The sequence below is a fragment of the Alosa pseudoharengus genome, unplaced genomic scaffold, assembly GCF_046254945.1.
Source record: "Alosa pseudoharengus isolate Yale_2024_CS ecotype anadromous, Long Island Sound unplaced genomic scaffold, YU_APseudo_1.1 YU_APseudo_1.1_scf_15, whole genome shotgun sequence".
Taxonomy (NCBI): domain Eukaryota; kingdom Metazoa; phylum Chordata; class Actinopteri; order Clupeiformes; family Clupeidae; genus Alosa; species Alosa pseudoharengus.
This window is the reverse complement of record NW_027468620.1, coordinates 35,052,340-35,062,339: the sequence shown is the minus strand read 5'-3', so window position 1 is coordinate 35,062,339 and position 10,000 is coordinate 35,052,340. Positions and strand designations below refer to the sequence as shown.

At 42.2% G+C, this 10,000-nt stretch overlaps 1 protein-coding gene across 2 annotated transcripts in view; it reads right to left on the bottom strand.

Moving 5' to 3' along the window:
- The window catches only part of hpse2 (heparanase 2), a 93,478-nt gene that overhangs the window by 19,531 nt on the left and 63,947 nt on the right, over window positions 1-10,000 (bottom strand). The gene's annotated exons all lie outside the window — the stretch shown is intronic.

The following is a 10,000-nucleotide window of genomic DNA, read 5'->3' as shown; positions in this document are numbered from 1 at the left end:
AGTGCAGGGGTGTAGTGTACTCAGTGTAGTGTTGTGAGTGCAGTGCAATAGTATATGCAGTATGCAGTATGGTAGTATACTCAGCGTGGTACTGTAGTACAAAAGGGATTTTAGTACAGCGGTTAAGCCCTCAAATCAAGGGGAATTGTGCACTTTTTGAAAGAAACATGAAACTTCTACCATAGTTAGGTTATACCATAAGGTTTATTTTCATATTGGGAGGGAAGTCAAATTTGACCTCTGAGGCCCGAGAGAGGTCAAATCCAAGATGGCCGCCAACAATATTCAAAAGTGTCTCACGTTGGAACCAAATACAGTAGAAAAACACTTAAGGTGTCATTTCCCACTAATCTTTGGGTGCCCATTCTGTATCTGGTAACTTTGAAACCACCAGAGTTCAAGAAAATGCATTTATGTAAAGGTCAAGGTAAACAAAACATCAAAATATTCATTTTTTATGTACCCTATGTACCCCAATTCATTTCTTTGTTGTCCCTGTATTATTCAGTTATTAGTTGTTATTTCATGAGATGTGTGGCTAATTTCATTTTTTTCACAGCACAGAATTATCCACAGGTGACCCCCCTAGACCATTTTCACAGACCACCTGCCATACCGCCGCTGGTTAAAAAAACCCTGCTTTAGAGAGTTGCTACAGGCCACAGTACGCACAATGAGCACTTCAATCGACATATTCTAACAGGTAAACATATTGACTATGAACAAACAATATTATTACATAATTACATAATATTATTCATGTTGCAAATTAATTTAACCATAGCCAGGAAGGAGTTTTCTTTGGTAGTTAGCTTTTGAGGTAAACATCATGGACATTGATCAAAATAATTATCCTAGCTAAACTATAAGACAGTCTGGAACATTTATGTGAGCTGAAGCTAGTTTAATGATTGAACAGAGTATATTGTAGATATGTCAGCTTGGTAATGTGAAATTTGTTATGGCTGAAATAGGTAATGCTAACAGAGTAGCCTAGTTAAGAAGCCGGTCAACCGGGCTTGAACACATTTGTAGCTAGCATGTTAATATAAGGCTGTCTTTAATTACTACTAATTAATTACTTCTTACTGTTAAAGACTATCAATTGGGAGATTGTTAGGGCAGGTTTCGTGGTGGACTGATGCTCAATGTTTGTTCCATCAAGTACCATGTTGATGAAGGCCAAGAGAGATGGTGGCACAGCCCTCTGCTGGCAGTTTTCTTTGAATGACCCGTCAAAAGAGAAAGATGAATTAAGGATCTCTTTGCGCACTACTTGTGCTGCTCGCATTAAGTGCATGGCATCACTGTCAGTTTGACAGGCTATCATGAGAGCTGGTCCAATGTCCTTCTCAAAACTCAGGAGTGTGTCTCTTCCGTGTGAATGTGCCCTCAGATGTGGAAGCTCAGAAAGCAGTCGTTCTTTCAGTCTGGTGGCGTGAATCCGTTCACCTACAGTAAGACCAAGTTGTTCCTCACATTTCTGTCAGTGTTGTAGGTGCATGCATTATGGAAACCTGAATAACCTGCAGCAGGCTCATTGCAAAAGGAGCAAGTAGGTTCTGTGGACGGTGAATGGCTGTGGGCAGATTGCGTGTGTATAGACACAAAGAGACACAAGGCTAAGTGGCACAAGAGATGTCAGCTAAAACTCAACAAAAAAGCATTTGATGAGCTAAGTCGGGGGAAAGTAACTACAGCACAACAACAAAATACCTTGACTGTACAAGATCTGCCCCCAGCCATTCACCGTCCACAGAACCTACTTGCTTCCTTTGCAATGAGCCTGCTGCAGGTTCTTCATTCCATAAGGCATCAAGCTACAACATTGACAGTGAGGAAGTGTGTCTTTCCATTGAGGCCAAGTACCATCACCACTGTCTGTCTTCATTGTACAACAGAGCCAGGCAGGCTGCATATAAACGAAATGATGGAGATGTTTCTTGTCTACATGGCATAGCCGGAAGAAACACACTCCTGAGTTTTGAGAAGGACATTGGACCAGCTCTCATGATAGCCTGTCAAACTAACAGTGATGCCATGCACTTAATGCGAGCAGCACAAGTAGTGCGCAAAGAGATCCTTAATTCATCTTTCTCTTTTGACGGGTCATTCAAAGAAAACTGCCAGCAGAGGGCTGTGCCACCATCTCTCTTGGCCTTCATCAACATGGTACTTGATGGTACAAACATTGAGCATCAGTCCACCACAAAACCTGCCCTAACAATCTCCCAATTGATAGTCTTAACAGTAAGAAGTAATTAATTAAGTAGTAATTAAAGACACAGCCTTATATTAACATGCTAGCTACAAATGTGTTCAAGCCCGGTTGACCGGCTATTTAAAGGGACACCAGGCAAGCCTGCTGCCTTTTCTCTACGAAACTCCCCCTCGCTCGGTCTGAAGCTCTTTTCCTTTTCTTTGCGTCTTCTGTCAAGGGTTTTCGCTGCTTCTTCGCCGGCTCTGCCCTACACACGTTTTCAACAATCTCTAGCGTTTTGTTAGCCTGCCTGCTTCGGACGGCGGGTAGGATACACTGAACTTGCAAGCGGGATATTCTTCCTACAGGCAATAGGGGCGGGCGAGAGACTCTTCACTCGCCCTGTAATGAGTCATTTAACCATATACCGACTTACGAAGATGAGTAATTTACACGAAAACGTTGCCTGGTGTCCCTTTAACTAGGCTACTCTGTTAACATTACCTATTTCAGCCATAACAAATTTCACATTACCAAGCTGACATATCTACAATATAATCTGTTCAATCATTAAACTAGCTTCAGCTCACATAAATGTTCCAGACTATCTTCTAGTTTAGCTAGGATAATTATTTTGATCAATGTCCATGATTTTTAACTTAAAAGCTAACTACCAAGGAAAACTCCTTCCTGGCTATGGTTAAATTAATTTGCAACATGAATAATATTATGTAATTATGTAATAATATTGTTTGTTCATAGTCAATCTGTTTACCTGTTAGAATATGTCGGTTGAAGTGCTCTATACATTGTGCGTACTGTGGCCTGTAGCAACAACTCTCTAAAGCAGGGTTTTTTCAACCAGCGGTGGTATTGCAGGTGGTCTGTGAAAATGGTCTAGGGGGGTCACCTGTGGATAATGCTGTGCTGTGAAGAAATGAAATTAGCCACACATCTCATGAAATAACAACTAATAACTGAATAATACAGCGACAACAAAGAAATTAATTGGGATACATAAAAAATGAATATTTTGATGTTTTGTTTACCTTGACCTTTACATAAATGCATTTTCTTGAACTCTGGTGGTTTCAAAGTTATCAGATACAGAATGGGCACCCAAAAGTTAGTGGGAAATGACACCTTAAGTGTTTTTCTACTGTGTTTGGTTCCAACGTGAGGCACTTTTGAATATTATTGGCGGCCATCTTGGATTTGACCTCTCCCGGGCCTCTGAGGTCAAATTTGACTTCCCTCCCAATCTGAAAATAAACCTCATGGTATATCCTAACTATGGTAGAAGTTTCATGTTTCTTTCAAAAAGTGCACAATTTTCATGGTTACCCGTTGTACTATTTGGGATCATTCCTGAATAGAGCATTTCTCCAAATCATCCATTTCCCTCCTCTCTTGTGCTTTCTCTAGCTCACCCCACTGGTTTTCTGTGGTTTTCAGACCAGGGGGTTTGAGATAACCATGGTAAAAGCTTGATTTTGTTATGTTTTGTTTTTCTGTGTGTGCCTGTGTGTGGGCGTGTGTGTGTGTGTGTGTGGGGGGGGGGGGGTCTGTCTCTGTGTGTGGGGGTGTATGTGTGTGTGTGGGTGTTTGTGTGTGTGTGAATATGTATGTCTGTGTGTGTGTGTAAAATAACCATGGCACAAGCTTGATTTTGTGGTTTTCAGACCAGGGGGTTAAAATAACCATGGCAACCATGGCACAAGCTTGATTTTGTGTTCACTAAAACATTTTTCTGTTGATTTGGATCCTTGGCCATCTAGAGCATTCAACCACGACCCACTTTTAGTGTCTTGGGAGAAACAAACATATTTTCATTTAAAATGTCCAGGTATTTCATGGAGTTCATGATACCATGCACAGCTATGAGGTTCCCAGGGCCTCTGGCATATATTAGCACATATTCATTTAAAAGACAAAGCGACTTAGATACGTCAATCACATTACAAGGGGCAGTGTCCCCGGAGCAACTCAGGGTTCAGTTCCGTGCTCAAGAGCACAACAATGGAAACCGGATATTGAACCCACAACTTTTCAGGCTACTGCATGCTAGCCCAGCTCTTTAACCACTACGCTACTACTGCATGCTAGCCCAGCTCTTTATCCACTACGCTACTACTGCATGCTAGCCCAGCTCTTTAACCACTACGCTACTACTGCATGCTAGCCCAGCTCTTTAACCACTACGCTACTACTGCATGCTAGCCCAGCTCTTTAACCACTATGCTACTACTGCATGCTAGCCCAGCTCCTTAACCACTACACTACCACCACCCTACAGGCTACTGCATGCTAGCCCAGCTCCTTAACCACTACACTACCACCACCCCCATACAAACATCCCCACAACATCACAGACCCTCCACCATACATTAGGCACGGGGCTATAAGTGCTTTATACATTTTTTTTTATTATGATTATTATCATTATTACTATTATTTATTATATTCTTGCTTGAAAGTTCACAGACACTCTGATTAACATACCTTAAGAAGCTGAATATAAAAGGCAGAAAAGCTTAAGTTACATTTTGTAACTGAAAACACAAATGTGTTTTTGCTTTTGAGGCAAATGTGTTCTTTATGTGGTATTGTTTCTCAGAATAAACGTGTTTCAGTACAAGGTTCGACTTTTCCTCGTTGTTTTCATTGTGAGACAAAGATAAATTGGCAAAAGATTTTTTTTTTACGATATCTCTTTTTCACTCAACTCTGTCAGAGGTGCCAATAAGTGTGGAGGACTCTGTGTCCAAACTGTGGTGTCTTTATGTTGCTGTGTGTGTGTGCATGTGTGTGTGTGTGTGTGTGTGTGTGTGTGTGTGTGTGTGTGTGTGTGTGCTCTATGCCAGAGTTAGACTGGATTCTAGCCACTGGGGCAGGTGCAGTGGACACCAGCAGCCAGATGAATTCCAAGAATGCCCAGCAGTGTTCACACACACACACACACACACACACACACACACACACACACACACACGCACACGCAGATACACAAACACACCTATACACAAACACATACACGCGCACAAGCAAACCAACACACACACACACACACACACACAAACACACAAACATACACACATTAACACACACTAACAGACACACAGACACACACACATTGACACAAACTAACAGACAAACTCTGGCCAAAATGACACATTTTCTTTGCAAAAGGCTCTAACACTAACCACACATTTAAAACATGCAACAAAAACAACGATTTCCTTCAAACAACACAATCTGTGGTCAGATCAGTGGATGCTTCTGAACAATCACTACACCATGAGGGACAAACTGCAAAACTCCATCTTCAATATTAGTTCACGTTTAAGTTGTCCTATGTCGTTTTCATTTGGTAATACTTTTCATAGTTTCCAAAAAGGCATTATAGTATAGCCCAGCATGAAGTGTATTCTTTCGTCCCAAGACGTAACTACAAATAACCATGAGGTTCCTTTGGCCTACTTCAGCCATGCTTGCGCAGAGTAGCAAACACACACACACACACACACACACACACACACACACACACATGCTTGCGTAAAGTTACACTAGCACTTAGTAGCATCACATTGTTTGTCGATGGATAAGAAATGACTGCTGAGGAATTGTGCAAAGGAGTTTCACAAATATGCATCAGAGATTTGTACTATAATATGAAATTCGTAATAATGCAATGATGGAATTTCAATCAGCTGTGTTTCCATTTGTTTCCACAGTTCATCCAAAAGCGTTGCATGTCGGCCAACCCTGCATGTCTTCCGACCCTAGCCCTAGTGGCAGCCGTGGCCTACTGGTTAGGGCTTCGGGCTTGTAACCGAAGGGTTGCCGGTTCGATCCCCAACCCAGTAGGGAAAATGTGGGCGGGGGAAGTGGTTGAGCACTGCTCTCCCATGCCTACATCCACGGCTGAAGTGCCCTTGAGCAAGGCACCTAACCCCTCACTGCTCCCCGAGCGCCGCTGTTGCAGGCACCTCACTGCTCCGGGTTAGTGTGTGCTTTACCTCACTGTGTGCTGTGTGTGTTTCACTAATTCACAGATTGGGATAAATGCAGAGACCAAATTTCCCTCACAGGATCAAAAGAGTATATATACCAACCCTACAGTAGCCCCAAGTCTTCCACGGCTGGTTGTTTTGAAAGAGGATGAAGAGGATGAGTTTTGCTGTTTTAAGAAGGCGATGATGAAGATCCCAGTTTAATTCATCCCTTACACACTTACACACACATACACACACATCATCTATTCCTCACACACGCACACATACACACACACATGCACACACACACACATTATCCACCTCTCTCCCTCTCTCACACAGCCGCACGCACACACACACAAGAAAAAAAGAAAAAGCGAGAGACAGAATGACAGAAAGATAAAAAGAGAAAGAAAGAGAGTAATAGACAGAGTGTGTGTGTGTGTGTGTGTGTCGGTCTGGTTGCTGTCTGGAGTGGGGTGTGTGTGTGTGTGTGTGGGGTGGTGTGCCTCTTAGCCAATCGTGGTGCTGTGTGTGGACTGAAGATGGAGGCTCGTAAATCTGTGTGTGTGTGTGCGTGCGAGTGTATGTGTGTGCGTGCGCGCGTGTGTGTGTGTGTGTGTGTGTGTGTGGGGGGGGGGGGGGGGTTGTCCAGGCACCCCGCTAGGTTAAAAGCACTGTGCTCTCTAAGGGTTGGCACATGGTTTAGCCTCAGCACAACACACACACACACACACACACACACACACAAACACACATGCTGGATCTATCTGTGTGTGTGTGGTGTGTGTGTGTGTGTGTGTTAATGGTGAGTGTTTTCATGCCTAGTGTTTCTCCGTATTTCTCTGTGTGCATTGTGGGAGTGTGTGTTTGTGTGCGTGCTTGTGTTGTATGAGTGTGTGTGTGTGTGTACTGTATGTGTGTGAGTGTGTGTAGGTTAGGGCTGGGCGATATGGTTGAAAACTGTATCACGGTATATGTTTCATATCAGTCAATATTGATAATTATTTAATTTTTTTTAAAACCTATTTCAGATTCAATTTTAACGCTTTTATTTTAAACTTAACCTTTTATTTTAAACTAGATGCAGCTTCGAAATGACCGGAAGTCATTAATTTTCTATGTGGAATTGCAGACCGCATGCAATTGGGTCTGAACGAGTGCCAAGCGAATCCGACACAGGTCCACATTCGTTGAAAAATCTGTGTGTATGTGTTTGTCTCTGTGTGTATGTGTGTGTGTGTGTGTGTGTGTGTGTGTGTGTGTGTGTGTGTGCAGTGTTGTAATGTAACGGAGTACAAATACTTCGTTACTGTACTTAAGTAGAAATTTCACGTATCTGTACTTTACTTCGCTATTTAAATTTATGCCAACTTTCACTTTTACTCCACTACATTTCCTAGATAAAATGTATACTTTTACTCCGTTATATTTCCACTAAGCATCTTCGTTACTCGTTACTAAAACATATAATTAGAAGAAATGTGTGCGACTGCAATAAGGGAGGTTTGGCGAATCACTGCTCCTAGATTGCATTACGCACGCTGCGCGCCCTATTTCAGCGCTTGTGTGTTGCTAAAGGAGGAGGACGCACAACTGAAACCGCCATGGAAGCACGGGCACCTACTGGAGGACCTCCCGTTATCATAGACGACCACCCCGACGATAGTGGTGAACTCAGTGAACAGGGTAGTGGTGAATATAACGTCATACACCCGTGGCCGTATTTGCAAGAAATGTTTCTGGGAGCTTTCTGTGAAGCTGAACACTCCACTACCTGCCTCAGCGGCCTGTGAAAGGCTATTTAGCACCTCAGGACTTGTCTTCAGTCCAAGAGGAGTAATCAGGCCCGGGGTGGACAATCGGGAGAATTCCCGGTGGGCCGCTTCACTTTTGGACCGGTCGAGGAAAAAAATATTGACATTTGTCACGTTAGTCTATCTTTTCTTAAAGTAGGACACGTTCCGCATTCTGTGCATGACACCAATGCAATGCCTCTGCATGGGTTGTAGCCTACGTGAGGGAGTTCTCCCCTCCCAAAAAGAGTTGGTTGGGTCCATATAGCCCGTTTTTTCCAAAAAGTTTTCTCAGATACGGATAGCCGAGCCGGCCCTACAGTAAACACAAGCGTCAGGAAGGATGGATGGTAGAAAGAGGCCAGGAGAGACTGAGCAGCAGATCAACCAGTCGACCAGTGAAAATGATGAGCCCGAAATTAGTGATGAGGAGGCCATGACTACAGGGACAAGTAGAGAGGATAAATTAAAGTTATTTAATGTAAGAAAGAGCAATTACCCTACATGATAAACCTATATGCCTTGTTTGCTCAGAAGAGGGTGTAGTAAAGGAGTAGCTTAGGCTACATCACCAAACAACAATATAGCCTACCCATGCAAAAAACATGTAGCCTAAACATTAGTTCAATATGCCTCTTTGTGGAAGCGTGGGATAAGCTACATTTCAAAGGCTTTCTTTCTTTCTTTCTGTTTTTGTTAACTTGTGGAATATCTTTAGTTAACTTTTCAGTTGAAGTGAATTATTATATAACCTTTACACATTTGTTGAACCATGGTACTAATAAAAACTACAGGATAGTAAGAGCTGAAATGTTGCTTCATTTATCCAATTTCCACCACTATGGAAAACGTGGGCCGGTCTTGGGCCTGAAACTCCCGGGCACTGAATTCTGGCAACTTTGAAAACCAGCTTCTTTTGAAGATGACACCTTTTCAGTTTCAACTAATGACTGGCATATTAGTAGCTGCTGGACATAGGTGGCCTGTGTGTGTGTGTGTGTGTGTGTGTGTGAGAGAGAGAGTGAGTTAGTGACCTGGGGAGTAAGTAAGCCCTAGAAATGCTCATACCACATGACCAAACTGTTCTCCCTACATGCAGGTAATTTTTTTTTTTAAATAAATAAGTTATTTATTTTTTATTTACCTGACCATACAAAAGTGACATTTCTGTTTCTGTTTTTTTCTTTGATGTCAGATCTAAAAATATGCTGTTTGTTCTTTGAACTTAAGAGAATTGTGCCTGAAAAGTCCTAGAAAAGAATGTGATTTTGATTTGATGAGTGAGATTAAGAAGATATGGGAACCCTGAATATGCTTTATGCTTTACTATAAGAAAGCCAAAATAAAGTTCACAATAAAAGTTCAAAATAAAACCGCTTGCTTTTTACTTTTTACTTCAAATACTTAAGTACATTAAATATCAGAAAATTACTTTTGATACTTAAGTACAGTATATATCAGATACTTTAAGACTTTTACTTAAGTAATATTCTAAAAGGTAACTTTCACTTCTACCAAAGTCTTTTTCTAGTACGATACTTGTACTTTTACTCAAGTATTGCTTTCTAGTACTTAATACAACATGCGTGTGTGTGTGTGTGCATGACTGAGTGCATGACTGTGTTAGAATAAGCATTAGAATGTGTATGTTGTGTTGGCTACTAGTTGTGGGAGATTCAGGTTGATTCAAGTCGACTATAAACCGGGTGGAGTGTGTGAGTGAGACCACGAGAAAGAGAGAGGGAATGTGTGTGTGTGTGTGTGTGTGTGTGTGTATTTGAGTAATCATGTTTCAGCGCCGGATCGCATCAACACTTCGCCACTCAACACCCCAGAACACCTTTCATCTCTGTTAACAGGGTAAGGGTGTCCCACGGGAAAAAACACCCCCCCCCCACACACACACACCAGCTAACCATATCCACATCAGACTAATACACGCACATACATGCACACACACACACACACACACACACACACACACACACACACACACACACCAGCTAACC